The following is a 22,542-nucleotide window of genomic DNA, read 5'->3' on the forward strand; positions in this document are numbered from 1 at the left end:
ACTGGTCAATCTAAGCACAGCTGAAGCCCAAGGAGTTCCACGTGAGACTTAACTTGGATTCATGTTCTGTATGTAGATGCATGAAGCGAGTGATTTAAGAAGTAATGAAGAAAAGAAGTTGCAAGATCTATTTTTGTCCTCCTGCAAAAACAAAAAGGGGGAGATGTCACGAGACATGTTTTTCCAATCTTGCTTGATCATCCACCCATAGCCCCTCCTTATGTGATCTCATCAAAAGAATAATATAAAAGCGGTGTGGTTTCTTGAGGCAGGGCTCTTGGTTCCAGAGACCTTGGGTCCCCTGGTTCCCACCTTTCCTGTCTCTGTGTCTTACTTTATGTTAACTTTTTTCTTTAAGTTCCACAGCACCCATTCTTCAGCCCCATCCTGCTGAGCTAGTCTCAGCACTTTGTGGCATTTTTTCCCAAAAGAGTCTGCATTAAAAAACACTTTACCGAGTTCCTGTCGTGGTGCAGTGGTTAATGAATCTGACTAAAAACCATAAGGTTGTGGGTTCGATCCCTGCCCTTGCTCAGTGGGTTAATAATCTGGCATTGCCGTGAGCTGTGGTGTAGGTTGCAGACGTGGCTCAGATCCCGCGTTGCTGTGGCTCTGGTGTAGGCTGGCAGCTACAGCTCCGATTTGACCCCTAGCCTGGGAACCTCCATATGCCACAGGAGCGGCCCAAGAAATGGCAAAAAGGCAAAAAAAAAAAACCACTTTGCTATACAACAGAAATTAAAGAAACGTTGTAAATTAACTATAACTTAATAAGAAATAATTTTAAAAACATGTTCAAGCAGATATCCTTTCTCCTAAATGATTTTCATAATGACATCTGGGAAATCATCTGCTGACTTGGTTGTTAGAAACTGCTTCTTTGTTAACTTGACATTAAAAAGTTGAATCTATTTCTAAAATCATCAAACCATCCTTGGCTGGCATTAAATTCTCAACTTTATTCACCTTCCTTTTTCTTTAAGTTGTCATACAATGACTTCACTTTTTCTCAAATCATATCACAGTCTCTAGGTATGTCTTTCTTACAACAATCCTGTGTGCACATGAAACCTGCATTTTTCAATATGAAAATTGCCAAAAGTGCAAGGTTTTTGTCCCTGCTGGTGTAGTTGCAGTTATGGCTTCACAAATTTACTTTTCTTTTTTACAGTAGTTCTTACACTGTATTTATATATGTTGAAATGGCAGACCTCAATCTTTGGCATATATCAAGCAATTCAACTTTCTCCTTGTAACATCATGATTTTTTCTTCTTAGGGGCATTTCCAGCACCATTAGTGGCACCTCATATGGGTTCCATCATGTTATTCAAGGTTTAGCGTATTGAACTAAACACAAAGAAAAATACATGAGAACCATAAGAGATCACTTTTTACTGTAATATGCAATTTACTGGAGATGAACTGCTCACAGACGATGATTAGCATCACACAATCTAAGCAAATATTTTCAACACTTGAGCACACTGCAATAGCAATAGGAGGTAGCTACAAACTATCCCAGTAGTGGAGTGATACTATAGTTAATTATGCAGTTATGTTGTAATCTGCATCTTTACATTTGTTTATATTTCTCTTGACTGGGAATGGTGCCATATACAGAATGTGTTTATGTGAGTAAGTGTTTTTTTTTTTTTTTTGGCTTTGTTGTCTTCATTTTTTTTTAATTTTATAAGATGTTTAAAGGTTACACTCCATGGAGTTCCCACTGTGGCACAACAGAAATAAATACAACTATTATCTATGAAGATGTGGGCTTGATCCCTGGCTTCACTCAGTGGATTGAGGATCTGGCATTGCCACGAGCTGTGGTATAGGTCACAGACACAGCTTGGAACCCATGTTGCTGTGGCTGTGGTGTAGGCTGGCAGCTGTAGCTCCAATTCAACACCTAATTTGGGAACTTCCATGGGTGTGGTCCTAAAAAAAGCAAAAAATAAAAAGCTTACACTCCATTATAGTTATTACAAAATTTGACTATATGTCCCATGTTGTACAATATAAACTTGTAGCCTATCTTACACCCAATAGTTTATAACTCCCACTCCCCTTACCCTATTTGCCCCCCCATTGGTAACCACTATTTTTTCCTCTATATCTGAGTCTGATTTTTTTCTTATATTCATTAGTTTTTTGTATTTTTAGATTCCACCTATAAGTGATATCATATAGTATTTGTCTGATTTATTTCACTTAGCATAAGGTCCTCCAAGTCCATACATATTGCTGAAAATGACAATAATTTTGTTCTTTTTTATGGCCAAGTAGTATATACAACATCATCTTTATCCATTTGTCTGCTAATGGACTCAGCTTGCTTCTATATATTGGCAATTGTAAATAATGCTGTTATGAACATTGGGGTGCATGTATCTTTTTGAATTAGTGTTTTTGTTTGCTTGCTTGTTTTTGGATACATACCCAGAAGACTTAGCCACAGCAATCAAAGAAAAAGAAATAAAAGGAATTCAAACTGGAAACGAAGAGGGAAAAGTGTCACTGTTTACAGATGACATGATACTTTGCATAGAAAATCCAAAAGACACTACTGAGAAACTAGTATAATTCATGAATGAATTCAGTAAAGTTTCAAGCTTCAGAATTCATATGCATGAATCTGTTGAATTTCTATACACTAGCAACCAAGTATGAGAGAGAGAAATTAAGGAAACAATTCCATTTACCATCACCTCAAAAAAGAATAAAATACCTAGCAATAAACTTACCTAAGGAGGCAAAATACCTGTACTCTGAAAACTCCAAGGCACTAATGAAAGAAATTGAAGGTGACACAAACAGATGGAAAAACATACCATATCCTTGGATTATAAGAATTAATATTGTTAAAATGACTATACTGCCCAAGGCTAGCTACAGATTCAATGCAATTCCTTTCAAAATAATAGTGACTTCTTTGTAGAACTAGAATAATTTTTATAACTTTTCTTATAGATAAAACAATCTTGAGAAAGAACAAAGCTGGAGGAATCCTGTTCCCTGACTTCAGACTATACTACAAAGCTACAGGAATCAAAACAGTATAGTGTTGGCACAAAAACAGACATATAGATAAATGAATCAGGATAGCAAAAAAAATAAACCATGAACTTATGGTCAATTAATCTATGACAAAGAAAGCAAGAATATACAATGGAGAAAAGATAATCTCTTCAATAAGTGGTACTAGAGAAACTGGACAGCTACACATAAAAGAATAAAATTAGAACATTCTCCAATACTATATAAAAAATAAACTCAAAATGAATGAAAGACTTAAATGCCAGATCTGATGCTATAAAACTCCTAGAGGAAAACATAGAACACTCTAACATAAATTGCAACACACCTATGTCTTTTGATTGAGGCATTTAGCCCACCTACATTTAAATTAATTATTGATATGTATGGCCATATTGCCATTTATTACTTATTTTCCAGTTGTTTTTCTATTTCTTCTCTGTTCATTTCTTTTTATTTCTCTCATTTTGTATTGATGATTTCATCTTTTAGTATGCTTGGATTCCTTTCTTTCTGGTTTTTATCAGTGGATTTGTGATTGCCATGGGATTCATATATGTTGAGTCATAATTATTTCTATTTGATTTAAACTGATAGTCATATTAGTTCAAACACATTCTAAAAATTTCTACATTTTTTCCTGCCTTCTCCAATTTTTGTGTTTTTTATATTTTATATCTTCATGCTTATCCCTTTACTGTTTATTGTAGTTATAATTGATTTTACAAATTTTTATCTTTTAAACTACATATGGCTTATTTAAGCAATCATCAATCTTTACTGTATATTTATCTTTTCTATTGGGATTTTCACTTTCCTGTATATTCTTACTTCTTTTCAATTTTGAGAAGAACCTTCAACATTTCTTTTAGGATATGTTTAGTATTGCTGAATTATTTGTTTTTGCTTGTCTGAGAAGTTCATTATCTCTTCTACCCTAAATTATAATCTTGTTGGATAGACTATACTAAGTTAAAAATATTTTTCCTTTCAGCTCTTTGAATATATCATGCCACTCCCTCTGGCCTGCAAAGTTTCTGCAAAGAAATCAGCTGATAGCCTTATGGGGATTCCCCTTTATATGATTCTTTCTTTCTCTCTGGCAGCCTTTATAATTATCTGCTTATATTTAACTTTTAATATTTTAATTATGATAACTGTTGGTTTGGGTCTGTTTGGGTGCATATTGTTTGGGACCCTTTGTGATTCTTGTACCTGGATATCTGTTTTCCTCTTTAGGTTTGGGAAATTTTCAGCCATAATTTCTTAAAATATATATTCTATCTCTTTCTTCTCCTTCTGAAACCCCTATAATGAGATTGTTGGCATGCTTGATTTTATCTTAAAGATCACATATGTTGTCTTTTTTCATTTTTCTTTCTCTATTCTCTCTTCTCTTCTGATGGTGTGATTTCCATTATTCTATCTTCCAGATCACTTATGCATTCTTGTAGGTCATTTTGTCTTCTCATCATTGTTTCTTTTCTTTTTTTTTTTTTGTCTTTTTGCAGTTTCTTTGGGCCACTCCCGTGGCATATGGAGGTTCCCAGGCTAGGGGTCAAATCGGAGCTGTAGCCCCCGGCCTACACCAGAGCCACAGCAACGTGGGATCTGAGCTGCGTCTGCAACCTACACCACAGCTCACAGCAACGCCAGATCATTAACCCACTGAGCAAGGGCAGGGACCGAACCTGCAACCTCATGGTTCCTAGTCGGATTCGTTAACCACTGCACCACAACGGGAACTCCTCATCATTGTTTCTAAAGTGAACTTAGTCTCACTGTATAAACAATTGATGTACATAACTTATACAAGTTATTTATTTCACTCTATAACATTAATTAATTTTGTCTGTTCTATAATTTTCTAAAAAACTCTCTGACTATAGAGTTAACATCTTTTTTTTTTAGGGCCTCACACAGAGCATATGGAAGTTCTCAGACTAGAGGTCAAATCAGAGCTGTAACTATGCCACAGCCATAGCAACGTGGGATTTGAGCCACATATGCAAACTATACCACAGCTCATGGCAATGCCAGATCCTTAACCAACTGAGCGAGGCCAGGGATCAAACCTGTGCCCTCATGGATACTAGTTGGGTTCATCACCATTGTGCTACAATGGTAACTCCTAAATAATGTTTTATTAAAATATGGTTAATTTACTCCTGCTGTATAGCACTGGGAACTATATCTAGTCACTTATGATGGAGCGTGATGGAGGATAATGTGAAAAAAGAATGTACATATGTATGTATGACTAGGTCAATTTGCTGTAGAGCAGAAATTGAAGGAATATTATAAATCAATGATATTTTATTTTATTTTATTTTATTTTTGTAAAGTGGGACTTGATTGTTTTGTGGTTTCAGAAATGTTATTTTTTAATGATTTTTGTTTTTTTTTATTTGTATCTTTTTTGTAGTGTTCTGTCAATTTTTGACTGTATTGCATGGTGACCCAGTTAACCATACATGTATAGATTCTTTTTTCTAAATTATCATGCTCTATCATAAGTGACTAGACATAGTTCTCAATTTAGGTCAAAATTTTTAAATCACTTAGGAAACAACTGGAATATATTAAGTTCCACTTTCAGTTTTCTCTGCTACTATCCTCACTGATCAGCTATAGAATATTCATTTATTTATCATGTTTAGTAAATCTATCTCACAGTCATCTCTCAAAGCTTTTGTTGCAAAACATGTTTCTTAACAATTAAATATACAATGGGAAGATATTAGACATTTACAGGACTTGAAATGTTTAAAAATAATGCACAACAATAGGATTATAAGGAGAGCAATGGCATCTTTCATTTTGTTATTTCATTATTTCTCAAACATTAATCTCTAAAGTCTGCCCAAGTCTTGTCCTTTACATTCATCATGTTCCTTTTTCCTCTCCTCCTCTAATGTCAATATTTTAATAATTTGAATTATCTTGCCTGGAAAAAGGAAACATTATTAACTCACAGGGAACATTTATTGACATATAATTGTTACAATCCAAAACACAACACAAAATCAGTCATGTACATGTGACACATCACAATGAGATAGGGTCATGTTTTTGGCACACTGAAGAAGGTTGGGCTCCTGAGACCCAAGGCTCACATGATGATGCACTTTCCTAACAGCTTCTTGGCAGTATTGAAGATCTGGGATTTCTTCTAAGGCTGAGCACCTGCAGTGGGATTTTTCTAGTGGTTCAGCAATCACTCCTGCACATTGATATTTATCTATGCAGAAGTCTCCAGGAAGGTGCAATTCCACTCCAATGCACATTCTCATTCACTTCCTGGCAGCTCTAATTACACTTGTTGCTCACCAGGATGATTGGGTACTTTTTCAGATTGTTGCCTTTGATCTCAAAGATCAGCTCATAGAAGGATTCAGCTCCTCCAGTATTTGCTTCTTAGTGACAGAGTAGACAAGGATGAAAGTGTGACCTCTGGCAACAGTGAGGTGCTGCAGGGTCCAGTAGCAACTGCTGCCAGTAGTGTTGGTAATGCGCAGCATGCCCACCTTGTGGCTGTAGGCCTACACCTGGCAGTAGGTATCTTGGATAGTCAGCAGATAATGCCTCATGAAAGTTGCTGTGTACCGACCTCTCGCAGCAGCCACTGCATCAGCACTCTTTTCTTGTTCCTGGTCTTAAAGAAAAAAATTTCAATGTTTCACTGTTGTATATTATGTTAGGTGTGGGCTTGTCATGTATGTTGAAATGTATTCCTTCCATGGGCTACTTTGTTGTGAGTTTTTATTATGAATGGATGTTGAGTTTTGTGAAATGTTTTTCTGCATCTATTGAGATGATCATATGATTTGTTTCTTTCATTCTATTAATGAGATTTATCAATTGATTTGTATGTTGAACTACACTGCATCCTTTTAAAATGTTGCTTCATTAGGCTTGCTAGTGTTTTATTGAGAATTTCTTCATCTATATTTATTAGAGATATTGTCCCATAGTTTTCTTTTCTAATAGTGTCTTTTTCTGGTTTGGTATCAGGATAAATTTGGCCTTGTAAAATGAGCTTGGGAGTGCTCCTTCCTCTTTCATTTTTTGGATTTTGAGAAGGATTAGTATTCATTCTTCTTGAGTGTTTGGTAAAATTCACCAGTGAAGCCATTCAACCCTGGACTTATCTTGCCTGGGAGATTTTTGATTACTGATTCAATTTCCTTACCAGTAATTGGAATATTCAGATTTTCTATTTTTTACTTATTCAGTCCAGGTAAATTGTATATTTCTAAGATTTTTTTCATGTATTCAGGGTGGTGTAGTTTTTTGGCTCTTATGATCCTTTGTATGTCTGTAAAATCAGTTGTAATATCTCCTTTTTCATTTTTATTTTAATTTATTTCTGCTCTTTTTCCTTGGTTAATTTAACTGAGGGTTTGTCAGTGTTGTTAATATTTTCAAAAAACCAACTCATAGTTTGGTTAATCATTTTATTATTTTTCTGTTTTCTATTTCATTAATTTATTCTCTGGTTTTATTATCATTCATTTGCAAACTTTGGGCTCAGTTTGTTCTTATATTTCTAGTTTCTTAAGGTGTAAAGTTAGATTGTTTACTTGGGATTTTTGTTGCTTCTTAAGGTAGGTGTTTATTGCTGTAAATGGTTAAGACTGCTTTTGCTGCATCCCATAAGTTCCGGTATGCTGTGTTTCCATTTTCATTTGTCTCAAAAAATTTTCATTTTCCCTTTAATTTCTTCTTGATTCATTGATTGTTCAGGAGAGTGTTGTTTAATTATCATGTTCTTCTGAATTTTCTAGTTTTCCTCTTGTTATTGATTTCTAGTTTCATGCCATTGGAATCAGAGAAGATGCATGGTATGATTTTTTTATATATATATTTGGCATTTCCTTGTTGAAATTCTTATCTTGTTCATGCCATTGTTTTCCTAATTTTGTTTAATTTTCTGTCTATGTTTTCACTAAAATTCCTTAAAAGGATTATTCTGAATTCTTTTTCTGACAGTTCATAGATCTACTTTTCTTTAGGGTTTGTTATTGGAACTTTATTATGTTCTTTCGGTGATGTCAAATTTACCTAATATATGTGATCTTTGATTTCTAACATTTTTATCTGTGCATTTGAGTAATTGAGCTCCTCTTTCAGACCTAATAGGGTTACTTTGGCAGATACAAGTGGTCAAGTAGGGCCGGCTATTATGATCTATTTGGGGACAAGCCAAATGTTCAAGCTCTGAGCATGGGGATGGGAAGTGTGCCACTGGCTGAGAAGAGTTGGATAGAAATGCAGGCTTCCAAATTAGACTGTAGAGTGGGCTCTGCAGTTGCCTGGATTGTCTGTTCAGGGTTATTATATAGTTGTGACTGGGTACTATATACAGTAGATGGGGCTATGAATTAGCTTCCCTGTCCTGGAAGGGCAGCAGTATTAGACCCAAAGCCTATACAGCTCACTGTTTGGGGCCCCAAATCATGCCAGATTTTGTGCTGAATTCTCTGGCCAAGTGGGACCACAAGTTTTGCTCTGCAGAAGATGGAAGCTATGCAATGTAGTTTCTGTTTAAGTGCAATGGTACATAGGGCTGTTGAATGAGCTATGCATCTTCTCCTGTCCTCTGGTTTGGTTTCATGGTTGGAGAAGCTGAAGGCTGTTTTCAGTGATAAGTGAAGCTATGAATTAAATTCCTATCCAAGACACAGCAGGAGAAATAACTCTAAAGCCAACAAAGCACTTCATTTATGGTATTAACTCAAGCTGAACCACACTTCCTGTTTTTTGACTGAATGGGGCCACTGGCTTTGCTCTGAAAATTCTTGGCTCAAGTGCCCCTGGGCCACAGAACTTCCAAGAGTTGTCTTGAGGTCTTCTGATTATAACGGGCTAGAAGACAATCTCCAGAGTGAAGGGGAATAAATCTTATTTCCCTAGCCTGGCTTGGTGGAGGAGGGTCTTCTCTAGGCTATTCTGGATTTACCAACTTCTCCAGTTGGGAGAGTCTGAGAGCTATACTCAGTCTTAGTAGCAGATCCATTCCCCTGCCAATGCATAGCATGGGAACAACTACACACCTGGACCTATCTTTGCTCTGGGGGTGATCATCTCTGCTTGCTCACCTAGTCTGCACTGCTTCCAAAAGTTGTCATAAGCCCTTTTGTTCAGATGGGGTCTGATGACACTTTCCACAGTGGGTAGGGCTGTAATTTAGCTCCTTACCTAAATGTGGGCATACTAGGCTCTAGGGCTGGCCAAATACCTTTTCTGAGGATCTGCATCATGCAAATCTGCACTCTGACAAGTTCCCTGATCAGAGTGCATCCTCAACTTGTTTCTGCAGATGAGTAAACTGATGTTTGGGATTTCTACATGGGACTGCAGATATGAACTTGGTCTGCCAAAATACCATGTGCTTGTTGTTGCAAATTGCTTCCTTGTTTTTTATCACAGTAGTTGAGCCCTGTAATCCTTATAATACAACATCAGAATATGGGCTCTTGCATATCAACCCACAATGCTGGAGAGGGCTGGTTGACCCCTCTAGATTCTCTTTTCTCAGAGAAACTGGACACTCAGGAGAAACTTCTCCTTGCAGTGCTGCACTGTCTTAAAGAAGGGTCAATGCAGTCAACATGTAGCCACTTCTCCTGCCCTTCTAATGCAGTTTGCTTTGGTATCTGAGGTTCAGGGCATTGCTTCAGCTTCACTCTGATGTTCTAGAATTCCCTCAGTGGTGCAGTGATCTTGAATAGTTGTCAGGTTTTTTTTTTTCTTTTTTTGTGCAGAGGGTAGGGGAAGGCAAAATCAGAAACAACCTATGTCTTCATCTTGATGACATAGATGACATCACTCCCTCTCATTTTCTTTTGTGTGTCTTCATTAAGTGTCTTATTTTTGCTCATTGAGAAGCTTATAGAAAACATCTTTTAACAATATATTTTAAGCTGAAAATAACTTCAATCATATAGCAAAACTGTATTATTTTACATCTTCTCACCACCAATTCATGTAATTCATGTCACAATTACATCTTAATATATTGTATATACATTCATAGCTTTAGAGTTATTTTATACTTTTGTTTTTTTTAAGTTAATATCAGAATCAAAATTGCTCTATGCACCACTACTACAATACTATAATATTCTGTATTTTAATATATATTTATATTTACTGGCAAGATTTATGTTTTCATATACTTTTGTGTTGCTGTCTAGCTTCCTTTTTTTTCCATTTGCAGGACTAAAATTATTATTTCTTGTGAAGAAGGTCTAGTGGTGAACTCCCTCAGCTTTTGTTTATCTGGGAAATTCTTTATTTTGCCTTTATTTTTGAAGGGCATTTTTGAGAGGCATTGTATCCTTGGTTGGCATTTTCTTTCAGCACTTTAAATATATTACTCCACTTCCTTCTAGCCAGTAATGTTTCTGATGGCAAATCTGCTGACAATGTTACAGAAGCTCCCTTGTAAGTAACAAGTCACTTGCCTCTTAGGAAGCCCTCCAAAAAACTGTAACACATGCTCCACTCTTCTCCTTAAGATTCAAAACATACAGAAAATTAAAAAAAATAATATAACAAACATCCACATAATCACAACATTTAAATAAGTTTTTCCATTTCTGCTTAATTTTCTCTTCAAAAAAATCACAAACCTCTCACACACATGCACACTTCCCACATCCTTTCCTTAAAATAAAACCATGATCTTGATGTTGGCATGTGCCATTCTCAAATATATTTCTCATATAGTTATATATGCTAAAAATTGCTGATGGTGCTTTTTGGTATTTTAAAAATTATATAAATTATTTGTACTATCTGTATCATTTTACACATTATATATATACAAGGAAGATAGATCTCTTATTCAATACTTGCTATTTGTATAAATTTGAATAATTTACTTAAGTTTATGTGACCATTCTCCCATATGTAAATAGGCTTAATAATACCATCTGCCTCATAAGGTTTTAAGGATTAAATGAGTTAACACACACAATGTCTTTAGAAAAGTATCTGGAATTAGTAGTCAATCACTAAATCTCAGTGAACATAATCATGCAATCTATTTTCTCCTCAAAATTATGTTATGTAATTGCATTGATATCCATAGATATAATCTATTCATTTTAATGGTTGTATGATATTCTACTATAAGAATAAACTATTGTTTACCCATAATCCTATTGATGGAGAGTTAGGCTATTTCTACTTTTACATTCATACAAACAACATAGTATGTACACATTTATACATGTCTTCTTTGAGTATTTACAAGAGTTTATAGCCCTCAAGTATTATTACTTGATAAAATTTATGGGTATCATCATTTGTATAAGGCATTTTCAAGTTCTCTGATTTATAATCCCATTAGCAATAGATAATATTTATTATTTCTATACAACTTCAACATTAGTATTACCAGACTTTAAATTTGTCTGTAGGGTGTGTGTGAAATTTTTTAAATTCTTCATTTCAAAAATTAATATGTGTTCACTGATTATTTGGATTTCTGTAATTTAATTGCTTCTTTCCCAGGTTTGTCCATAGTTTTCCCTACCTTCATGTTTTGTCTTTTCTCATGAATTTGTAAGTCACCATACTTCCCAAATTAATTGCTTTCATGGTTAAATAGTTTGCAGATAGCTTATCCTACTACATGGTTTGGCTTTCCTTTTGTTTATGGTGATTTCATTTTCAAAATTTCTTAATTTTCAATGTTGCATTCATGATTCCTTTTGGTTATATTTTATATTTTGGTGATTTGTTATTAAATCTTTCCCTATTTTAATGACATAGAGATAGTAGATAGATAAATAGATAGATAGAGAAAAATGACACTGTCTTCACCTTTGGGGCTTAGTCCGTATAGAATGTGTTTATATTTATAATGTGAGAGATTATTTCTTATTTTTGTGTATGGATCCTCCCATGCCGCAACATCATTTGTTAAATAGTTTTCTGCATCATTTTACAAATAATTGTACCATTGGAAGGAGAAATACTCAGTTTCTGATAATAAAGGCTCTCTTTTCTCTGGAAGTATTTGAATGATAATTGCCATGCTTTATCCCTGTGACTAACTCCTCATGCTTTGCACAGTCTTTCCTCAGATAATGTTAATATATTCAAATAGGTTACTATTCTGTCTTCCTTCAATAAGTGATTTTCAAACTTTATGAATCAGAATCACCTGGAGAACTCCCTAAACCATGTGGAAGGCACCATCAATAGAAATTCAAATTCAGTGTGGATATGAATTATCTATCATTGCATTTAAATTACCTCAAATCTTAGCAGCTTAAGACAACAAGCATTTATTATCTTAAATAACTTTTGTAGATTGAGAATTCAAGGGTAGGTCAATTAGGAGTTATGTACCTCATGAGGTTACAATCAAGCTGTTGACAGAGGTTGCAGTCATCCAAAGAATTACTGGACTAGAGAATATGCTGGCAAGATGGTTTAGTCACATCATTTTTTTTTTGTTTTTGGCAGAAAGACTCATCATTTTATCAAATGGGGCCTTTCCATTGGTTGTTTAAATGTCTTCATGACATGTCAGCTGCCATTCTTCCAGACAAGTGGTCCAAAGGAGAGCAAGAAGGAAGTTGTGAAGCCTTTTCTGACCTAGTCTCTAAAGTCACATACAATCACTACTGCATTTTATCTTTTTATTAGAAGCAAGTCACAAAATTGGTCCATATTTAAGAGTAGGAGAAACAGAGGGTGTTGAAGAATCTGTGGACCTATTTCAAATCACTAGTATGGTTCAGGGATGGAGCCTTGAAATTTGTGTTTTTAACAAGCTTCTAGGCAATGTTAATGCTGTAGGTCCAGATCACCTTTGAATAGTGTGAGTTTATTTTGCACATGATTCAGTTAGCAACACAAGTTAACTCTCATAAGGCAATATTTAAGCCCTCATTCCCTATTCATCTAGTCATGTTGAAGTCATTAATGTGTCTTAAGTCTATATCCTCTACTCTATTTTCATTACCTCATTGTTATCAATATCTTAAATGACTCATTGTCTCCAGTGGTTTCTTCCTTCAACTTTGTGGTCACATTGCCAAAGTTAATTTTCCAAAATATTGTCCTCCCCACCTCTTAACCCATGTTTAAAAAAAAAAAGGCCAAAAATGGAGTCACTATGCTAAGGCCCACACCGGGGAATCTAGATTTAATAACTAACCTAATTAGAGTTTCATGCTCTCCTAGAAATATAATCTTAACCAGTATGGAATTTCCTGGCCAACCCCTGTGAAGTAGTCTGTCAGATGAACCCCTGCCTTCTTCCAAAGGAAAGTTGCCTTGCCTGCCTGAAATAATTCTTTATCACTTCCTTGTTCCATCTTTAAAAACCTTTCTTTTTCTGTAACTCTTTGGAACTCTTTTCTATTTGCTATTGATATTACTCAATTCATGAATTGTTAAATAAAGTCAATTAGATCATCAAATTTACTCAGTTGAATTTTTTATTTTTAATTTTTATTCTATTTTGGGTTTGTTTTAGCAGCAGAAATTCCCTGGCCAGAGATCAAACCTGCACCACAGCAGTGGCCCCAGTCACAGCAGTTACAATGCCAGATTCTTAATGTACTATGTCATCAGGGAACTGAGTTTTATTTTTTAATACTCATGACCTAGTTATAATAATTTTAAGGGCAAAAATTCTGTTTTGATTCAGCAAAATTATTCCTCTATCTACTATATTATTTAACCTTCTCTAAGTCTCAGTTCTCTCATCTCCAAGATAGGGATACTAGTGCTGACTTTAAATGGTTATGTTAAACATTAAATGATCTGCTTTTTTAAAAGCTTAATGGAATTATGATCTCTTCTCCTCTTTTTCAATTCAAATATAGTATTTGTTAAAAAAATAGAAATATAGAGCAAAAAAGGTGAAATTATAACACAAAGGACATGTGAAGTTTAATCACAAAATTTATTTATCTAAACAAATAGCTCTCTGTGCAAAATAAGAACTAGAAATAATGCTTAAAAAAGGTATGTTTATTAATGTAATCAAATACATTTTCCAGAAGCCATGGGACAATGGAAATTAAGGTTAATCAGGCAGCAATTAATATTGATTTATATCAGATCATTAGATTGTTTTAATAAAAAAATCTAGGGATCCTTAATTTTTTTTGAAGTATAGTTGATTTACAATATTATGTTAATTTTAGGTGCATAGTACAATGATTCAATATTTTTATAGATTATACCTTATTTAAAGTTATTACAAAATAATTCCTATATTTACTTGTCCAGTACAATATATCATTGTTGCCTATTTATTTTATATGTAATAGTTTATATAAAACAAAACAGAAACAGACTCACAGATAGAACAAACTAGAGGATACCAGTGGGGAGAGGAAAAGAGGGAGGGACAAGATAGAGGTATGGGATTAAGAATCCTTAAATATTTTTTAAAGATAAATTGCCCATATTCTTTTGTAATCAGAAAAGGAGGTGAAGAATCCCAAATCCACTTAAATGATGTTTAAAATTTGGATGAAAATACAAAAATGTCATAAAAAGATGAGTTAATTTTCTTTACTAAAAATAATATATACTTGCAAGGGTAATAATACAAATAGCAAAAAATAAAACAAAAAGGCAAGGAGTTAATCTTCTTTACATAGGGATAGGGGACTAAGAGGTAAAAACTATTATGTATAAAATAAGCTATATATTGTACAACACAGGGGATATAGCCAATATTTTATAATAACTATAAATCAAGTATGATATTTAAATATTGTGAATCACTGTATTGTACACCTATAACATGTAACTTTATACACCAACTATATTTCAATAAAATCATTTTTTAAAATGTACACTTGTGGGAGTTCCCATTGTGGTGCAGTAGTTAACAAATCCAACTGGGAACCATGAGGTTGCAGGTTCAATCCCTGGCCTTGCTCAGTGGGTTAAGGATCCGGTGTTGCTGTGAGCTGTGGTGTAGGACACGGCTCTGATCCCACGTTGCTGTGGCTCTATCTTCGGTTAGAACCCTAGCCTGTAAACCTCCATATGCCATGAGAGCAGCCCAAGAAATGGCCAAAAGACAAATAAATAAATAAATAAAAATAAAATAAAATAAAATATACACTTGCAAGGAGAATGAAACATTACAATTTCAGATAGTGCAAAATGTGCTTTGGAAGTTTTAAAAATAAATCATTTTAAATATTTTTTCTTTCTTTGTTGTTAATAATTATGCAAAAATTGTTGAATTGCAAGATGCAAAAATGCAGACTGTGCACACTTTCAGAAGGAAAGTAAAAAACACAAAAGGGAGGAGACAAGCCAACCAATACATGGTAATGACCTATTATTTGATTTTAAAAACAAAGGAAAAGGGAGTTCCTATTGTAGCTCAGTGGTAACAAACCAACTCATGCAGGTTTGATCCTTGGCCTCACTCAGTGGGCTAAGGATCCATTGTTGCTGTGAGCTGTAGAGATGTGGCTTGGATCTCACATTGCTGTGGCTGTGGTTGTGACCAACAGATAGTTGCATCTCCAATTCGACCCCTAGTCTGTCTGGGAACATCCCTATGCTGCAAGTGAGGCCTTAAAAAGCAAAAAAAAAAAAAAAAAAGCAAGGAAACAGATAGTAATTAAATTATTGCAGTCTCCCATTATGCCTAACAGTTTGGCTCCTTAGCAAACTATATTTCCAGTTTTAAGTCATAGCTCTAGAGGGTAGCATAAATATAAAAAGTCAAAAATAAAACCAAGGGGGAAAGAGGAAAGATCCCATATTTATTCAGTTCATTGAAGAGAAGGCTGTGGAGCCTCTGAATAAGCCTTTAACAAAAAGGAGAATGGCCTTGTGTTTCCAGACCCCACTAATGGGAGAAAAAGGAGATATGGCTTCAGCTGAAACTGAGGGGACCTCACATATTCCTTCAAGAGCTAAACAGTGATAAGAAGAATTGTTAAAGGCTAATTTTCAAGAAGGTCAAAAAAATGACTCTCCTACAAATATGCAATGAATATATATGAAATATTTTATTTACCCCATTGGTTAGAGAACAAGCATGAGGTTAAAAACATTTTAATCTTTACTTCAAAAGCTAAAAATTTGCAAATAATATTAGGGTAAAATTTCTGAGTTACATAAAAATTACTCAAAGTCCAACAGGTCATAAAATGTAATCTTTTCAAACAGATAGAAATAATTTGTTTCTTTATGGAACAAAAAAAAATCTATGTTAACAAGTTACTTTACTAAGTCTGATCATTTTTTTTGTCTTTTTGCTTTTTTCTAGGGCCGCACTAGCAGCATATGGAGGTTCCCAGGCTAGGAGTCTAATGGGAACTGTAGCTGCTGGCCTACACCACAGCTAGAGCAATGCAGGATCTGAGCTGTATCTGTGACCTACACCACAGCTCATGGCAATGCCAGATCCTCAACCCACTGAGCAAGGCCAGGGATCAGACCCGCTACCTCATGGTTCCTAGTTGGATTTGTTAACCACTGAGCCACAACAGGAACTATGTAAGTCTGATAATTTATCAATACTAGACAATGAGTTGAAATAACTATATTTGCTAGAAAACCTGTCTTTTTTTGCCTCTATATGACACTGAAAACCTATGTTGCCTGCCATTTTGTCATTTTTTTCCAAGTTTTGGAAGATTTTTCTGATAACCTGGAAAAAATAATCACCCTTATGGAAAAATATTAACTTACCATTTTAGTCTTAATTTTAAAATGTATCATTCTTTAGTTTTTTAAATATTTAATGTGACCAGGGAAGGTGAACATTTCATTTAGAATCAATTTTTCAGTTCTATTATTGAAACCAAGTAAAAAGTCTTTCTGTGTCCCCCATTTCTTGTTTTTAGAAAGTGGATCTCATTCAGCCTCCATGGCCTTCTCCGAGTTCTAAGGGGAAGCTTCAGACAGTTGCTGATTAAGGGAGGGGAGAGGATTCAAAGACAAGGAGGGGACAGTCAAGCAAAAATAGTGCAGCCTTGGGGCAGAATCTTGGTTCTCTTTCAAAGGATATGCACGATGATGTAGGCATCTTATACACTTAGGATAAAAGTTATATTCCTTATGCTTCTTTTAGAAATGAATACTTTCACAAACTTGTAGAAAAAATACCCTTCAATAAAACCTTAAAATATCTTTCAAAAATGAATACTTTAAAATTGAAGAGTTTAGAGCCTTTCCTTGTGCTGCTTAATTTGATCTCACCCTAAACACAATCACCTGTAAGCTAAAGATTAGGCACCTTGAGCACAATTCCCTGTGGGTTAAAAATTATAAGCACAAGATATTTTTCAAGAACTTTCCTAGTTTGTTCTAATCTCTGATCAATATGTCCTTTTTGCAAGTATTGTTATTCTAGGAAAAGTTAAGATGCCATAACCCAGAAGACCACCCCCAGGGTCAGGCCAAGATCTCCTGACACCAGCTTTGATGACCAAGGTTCCCCCAAAGAAAGAAGAATGCATATTTGTCCCAATCCTTGTTCTTATATGAAACCCTATTTTTCTCCCTTTAGTCTATAAAACTCCCTGCAATCTTCCCCAAAGGAAATCACAGTCTTTAGGACATTAGCCTGCTCTGGCCTCCTTTGTCTGGCAAAGCACTAAAAGCTATTTTTCCCTGCTTCACCATAAATTCTGTATCTGTGTTTCTATTTGGCAACAGAGTACACAGGCTGAGTTTTGGCAACGTTACTATGCTTAATCTAGAAAATATTTTATTCATTAATTCAGGAAGGAAGTGTTTTACATAGCACTAATCAATAAGATTTAATTGGTAATACTTTTGTTAAATGACAATGGCATCACTCGATTATCCTAGCTGTGTAGTAGATATGTTTCTCAGAGCTAAATGGAAATGTGCCCTCAGAATAAAAATACTGAAGATAAAAGAGCATGAATTATGTTACCACTAATTCCACAAATTAAAGTAATAATATCCCCTTAAGAAAACTATTATTTGTTTAACATTTAATATACACCAGGCACTCTTAGGTACTTTATTCACTAATTAAATCATTGTAACTCTCCAAAGTAGAAATGATTACCCCCAAAGTAATCATAGTAATGAATTTTAATTGGAAACTTACTATATTCTAGGACTATTCTTAATTCTTTCCAAGCCTGACCAATCCAACTTAGCATTCAAGAAAACACTGTGAGGTAGCTGTTTCTATGTTAAAACCTCATAAAAGAGAGTGCTAATGTAATTAAATACCAGATGAGGAAAATGTTAAAACTAAAAAGTGCTGAAAATCAGACTTAATAGTGCTTTATTCAAACTTTGTTTCAAAATTCAAATAAATTTTAGTATTTTTCAGGCTCTTCACTGTATTCTTCTTAGACCAATGGTTCTCAACAATGTTGGCTTATATAGCTACATAGCCAGACAGATGGCTAGATTCCACCCTAGACTAGGTGAAGCCAAATGTCTAGGGTTGGAGCTGCGCAACTGTGTTCTTTAAAAGACTCATGAGCATTAATCAGGCTTTAGATTTTGCCAGTTGTTTTATAATGGAAGAAGAGATAATCAAACAAATTAAGACAGATCCAGTTCAAATTATGCAGACAGGTTGAAACTTTTTAAACCTTATATCAGTGATTAATAATACTGGCTGCATGTCATAATGACCTGTAGAATTTTTTAAATTTTATTTTTATTTGAGTATTGTTCATTTATAATGTGTCAATTTCTGCTGTACAGCTATATGACCTAGTCACACACACACACACACACACACACACACATGTTATCTTCCATCATGGTCTATCAAAAGAGATTGGAGAGAGTTCCGACTTCATTGCTTATCTGTTCTAAATCTAGTAGTTTGCATCTAATGACCCAAAATCCTCCATCCAGCCCACTTTTCCTCCTCTCCCTTGGCAACCACAAGTCTGTTCTCTATGTCTGTGAGTCTGTTTCTGTTTTGCGATAGGCTCATTTGTGTCACATTTTATTTTCTAATTTTTTTAAAAAAATTATTGTAGTTGATTTACAATGTTCTGCCAATTTCTGCTATACAGCAAAGTGACACACACACATTCTTTTTCTCATATTATCTTCCATCATGTTCCATCACAAATGATTGGATAAAGTTCCCTGTGCTATGCAGCAAGACCTCATTGCTTATGTACTTCAAATGCAATAGTTTGTATCTACTAACCCCAAACTCCTAGTCCATCCCACTCCCTCCCTCTTCCCCTTGGCAACCACAAGTCTCTTCTCCATGTCCAAGAGTTCATTTCTTTTCTGTAGATGTGTTCATTTGCACTTGCACCATATTTTATATTCCACATATAAGTGATATCAAAATAGAGCATATGTTTGTCTAGCACTAGACCTATAAAACTAAATCTGTGAGGGTGGGGTTCTGGCATAAGTAATTCCTTAAAAGTTTCCTCCAGCAATTGTAAAGTGCATCTAGGATTGGGAAGCATTGATCTCCAGCTTCTCTGGAACTCTCCTGATCAAAGCACTCAATTGCTCTCCACCACCTTCTGAATTATAAACTTCTCAATTTAACATTCATGCCTTCCACATGAACAAATGTACTTTTATACATTTCACCACATCCCTTCCCCCCATACATAAGCACTATACTTTCAAGTCAAATTGATTTTCTGACTCTACCACAAACATACCTTGCAAATAAATTCTGCCTCAGTAACTACTGTTTTATTCCTCTAGTTGCTGAAACCCTATCCATCCTGCAAAGGCCTTCTCTTGAAGCCTAACCTGTTTTGAACTAGATAGGACCTGTCCTTCTCTGAACCACCATGGACTTCAGTTTATACAAACTTATGGACTCACCTTATCCTGTCTGTATTATATCACATATGCTCTTGAACTTGTTTTTCCCTTTGCTATAGAACAAAATAGTCTCACTAAGGTATTAAAATCTGTATTTGTGTACTTTGAAAAAAATACATTCAATATTAGAATTTCATATGTAAAAAATTTTTAAAACACCTGCTCAAATAAAATATAAACTTCTTAGAATGTTTTTTATTGATGAAAATAAACATGTTTTAAGAAAAATGAAAAGTGGATGGTTGATGTGCTTAATCTCAGTGTTATTCTGAGTCTCTCAATCATCCTTAGACCAATTCTATCTGGTGGCTGGCTTCCTCAGTGTAGCTTTATATGTAGCTAAAAGGAAAAAAAGGAAGAGAAAGACAGCCACACTAAAGTAGTAAAGATTGAGAAAAGCATGATATAATTTTTAAGGTCCGAATGATTAAAACAAATTATGACTCTCCCAAGTAAAGTACTGTTCATATTGTTGAAGAAAGAAGAGCAACTTCTTTCCAGAGGCCATGATGACAGAAGAACAGATTCTGAGTGTTTAATAAAGTGCCATGGCAACTTTGATACAAAAATCCTATCAAATTTTGTTGTCTAACCTTGATTCCCCAGGAGTATATACTTCTAGTTTTCCATTTATAAAGGGAAAAATGTGTCAAGGCTCAATAAATTCAGTTCATCAAAGCACAAAAACATCAATTTGTGATTAATTGCATTTCCTAATGTGCCGAGACCAGCTCATCAGGATGGGGCTGAAGAACAGGTGCTGTGGAACTTAAGAAAAAAAAAGTTAACATAAAACAAGACACAGAGACTTTTATCTTAAGTAAAGGTGAGAACCGGGGGACTCAAGGTCTCAGGGACCAAGACCCCTGCCTCAAGAAACCACACTGCTTTTATTGTGCTCTTGAGGATTATGTCAAGTGAAAAGGGGGTTGTAGGTGCAGGATATAGGGTTTTTTTTAATTATTTTATAAGTTCTTTTATTATTTTAAAAGTCACTTAGCTGGTAGATGGTTAAAGTTTTACTCTAAACTTTAGGCATTTAAGAATCATTAGCATTTAAGTTAGCTATCTCTGCATAGCATTTCAGAGAATCCTCACTGTACTTCCGCAAATGGCATGCCTATTTGCAGCAACCCTGTGTGCCTAGGTTTGCACCTTGGTTCTCTTTGCTAATGCATATTCTGCTAACGACGACCACTCATAAACCACTTGGCCATGAGGTTCCTCTTTCTCTTACTCTTTAGAGGACATATCATGGTTGTGCAAATGCATGCCAATCTGCACAGGTCTGGCGTGCCTAGACCAATGTATTATGTCCTCATTCAGCTGACCCCGCGAATAACCCATGCCTTTAGGTCTTTGTTCTTAAGCTTAAGTCATTTACCATCACCGAGACTGTTTCTCAAGCAGGAAGACAGGACAAATTAAGGAAGGACAAGATGGAGTTTTCAGCAAAGAGGCTAAGAAAATATTATAAAAACATGTCTCGCAACACTAATGGAGTTCACAAAGCTATTCCAAGATGAATACCATTTCCTACTGTAATAATTAAAGTCTGATTTTCCTTCTCATAGGGTCAGGAAAACTATGCAAGTAATGGACAATGAGGAAATAATTTAATTACTATTAACAATATACTATCATTTTTTTTTCTTTTTGTCTTTTGGGGGCTGCATCCACAGCATATGGAGGGTCCCAGTCTAGGGGTCAAATCAGAGCTGTAGCCACCAGCCTGCACCACAGCCACAGAAATGACAGATCTGAGCCATGTATGTGACCTACACCACAGCTCATGGCAATGCCAGATCCTTAACCCACTGAGCGAGACCAGGGATTGAACCTGCAACCTCATGGTTCCTAGTCAGATTCATTTACACTGTGCCATGATGGGAACTCCATTATCATATCTTTTAATTGCCCCAAAAATGCATTAAATTTTGTTTTAAAGTTTTGATATTTCATCAGAAATAGCTAGTATCATGTCTGTGAAAATGTTGACTATATATTGTATGTCATTGTGAATATTATGGAGTATACCTTTGACTTCATGTTGTTAATTATGTGCCTTCTAAGATTTTCAGTAGAAATAGAAATGACAACATCAAAATATTGATTACAATTTTAATTAAAGCAACTAAAAGATAAATCTAAGCATAAAGAAAAATAGTTTTCCCAATAACATTAACATTTTCCTTATAGGAAGTACATTTACATATTACCCCTTATTTCAGTCTTATATATATAGTGTTTTTTATACCACAGATGCAACAAATAATGCTATCAAAATCACCATACACTCATTATAAATTAGATAAAACCTGCAGAGGACTTTGATATATAAGGTCAATAGCTAATATTGGACCATGGCAACTAGCAACTGGAATCGATGCTTGAATAGCATTTATGCTGAAACACTATCAAAATTATAGACTGAAGGAAATTCAGTAATTAAAGCCAAATGAAATTAATTTCCTATCTGTTGCAAGGACAGGGAAAGAACATAGGGTGACTAAAAGAAGGAGTACTGTGCAATTTATTTTTTTTTAAATGACAATCTCTGTGGCATATGGAAGTTCTTGGGCTAGGGGTTAAACTGGACTGCAGCTGAGGCCTACCTCACAGCCATGGCAACACCAGATATTAGTTGCAATTGCAACCTACACTGCAGCTTGCAGCAATGCCAGAGCCT

General features: G+C 35.0%; 1 pseudogene; it reads right to left on the bottom strand.

Moving 5' to 3' along the window:
* Positions 1-6,150: 6,150 nt before the first annotated feature.
* LOC125118063 (GTP-binding protein Di-Ras3-like) lies at positions 6,151-9,125 on the bottom strand (annotated as a pseudogene).
* Between the last annotated feature and the right edge of the window lie 13,417 nt (positions 9,126-22,542).

Source organism: Phacochoerus africanus, chromosome X (assembly GCF_016906955.1).
Source record: "Phacochoerus africanus isolate WHEZ1 chromosome X, ROS_Pafr_v1, whole genome shotgun sequence".
NCBI classification, from domain to species: domain Eukaryota; kingdom Metazoa; phylum Chordata; class Mammalia; order Artiodactyla; family Suidae; genus Phacochoerus; species Phacochoerus africanus.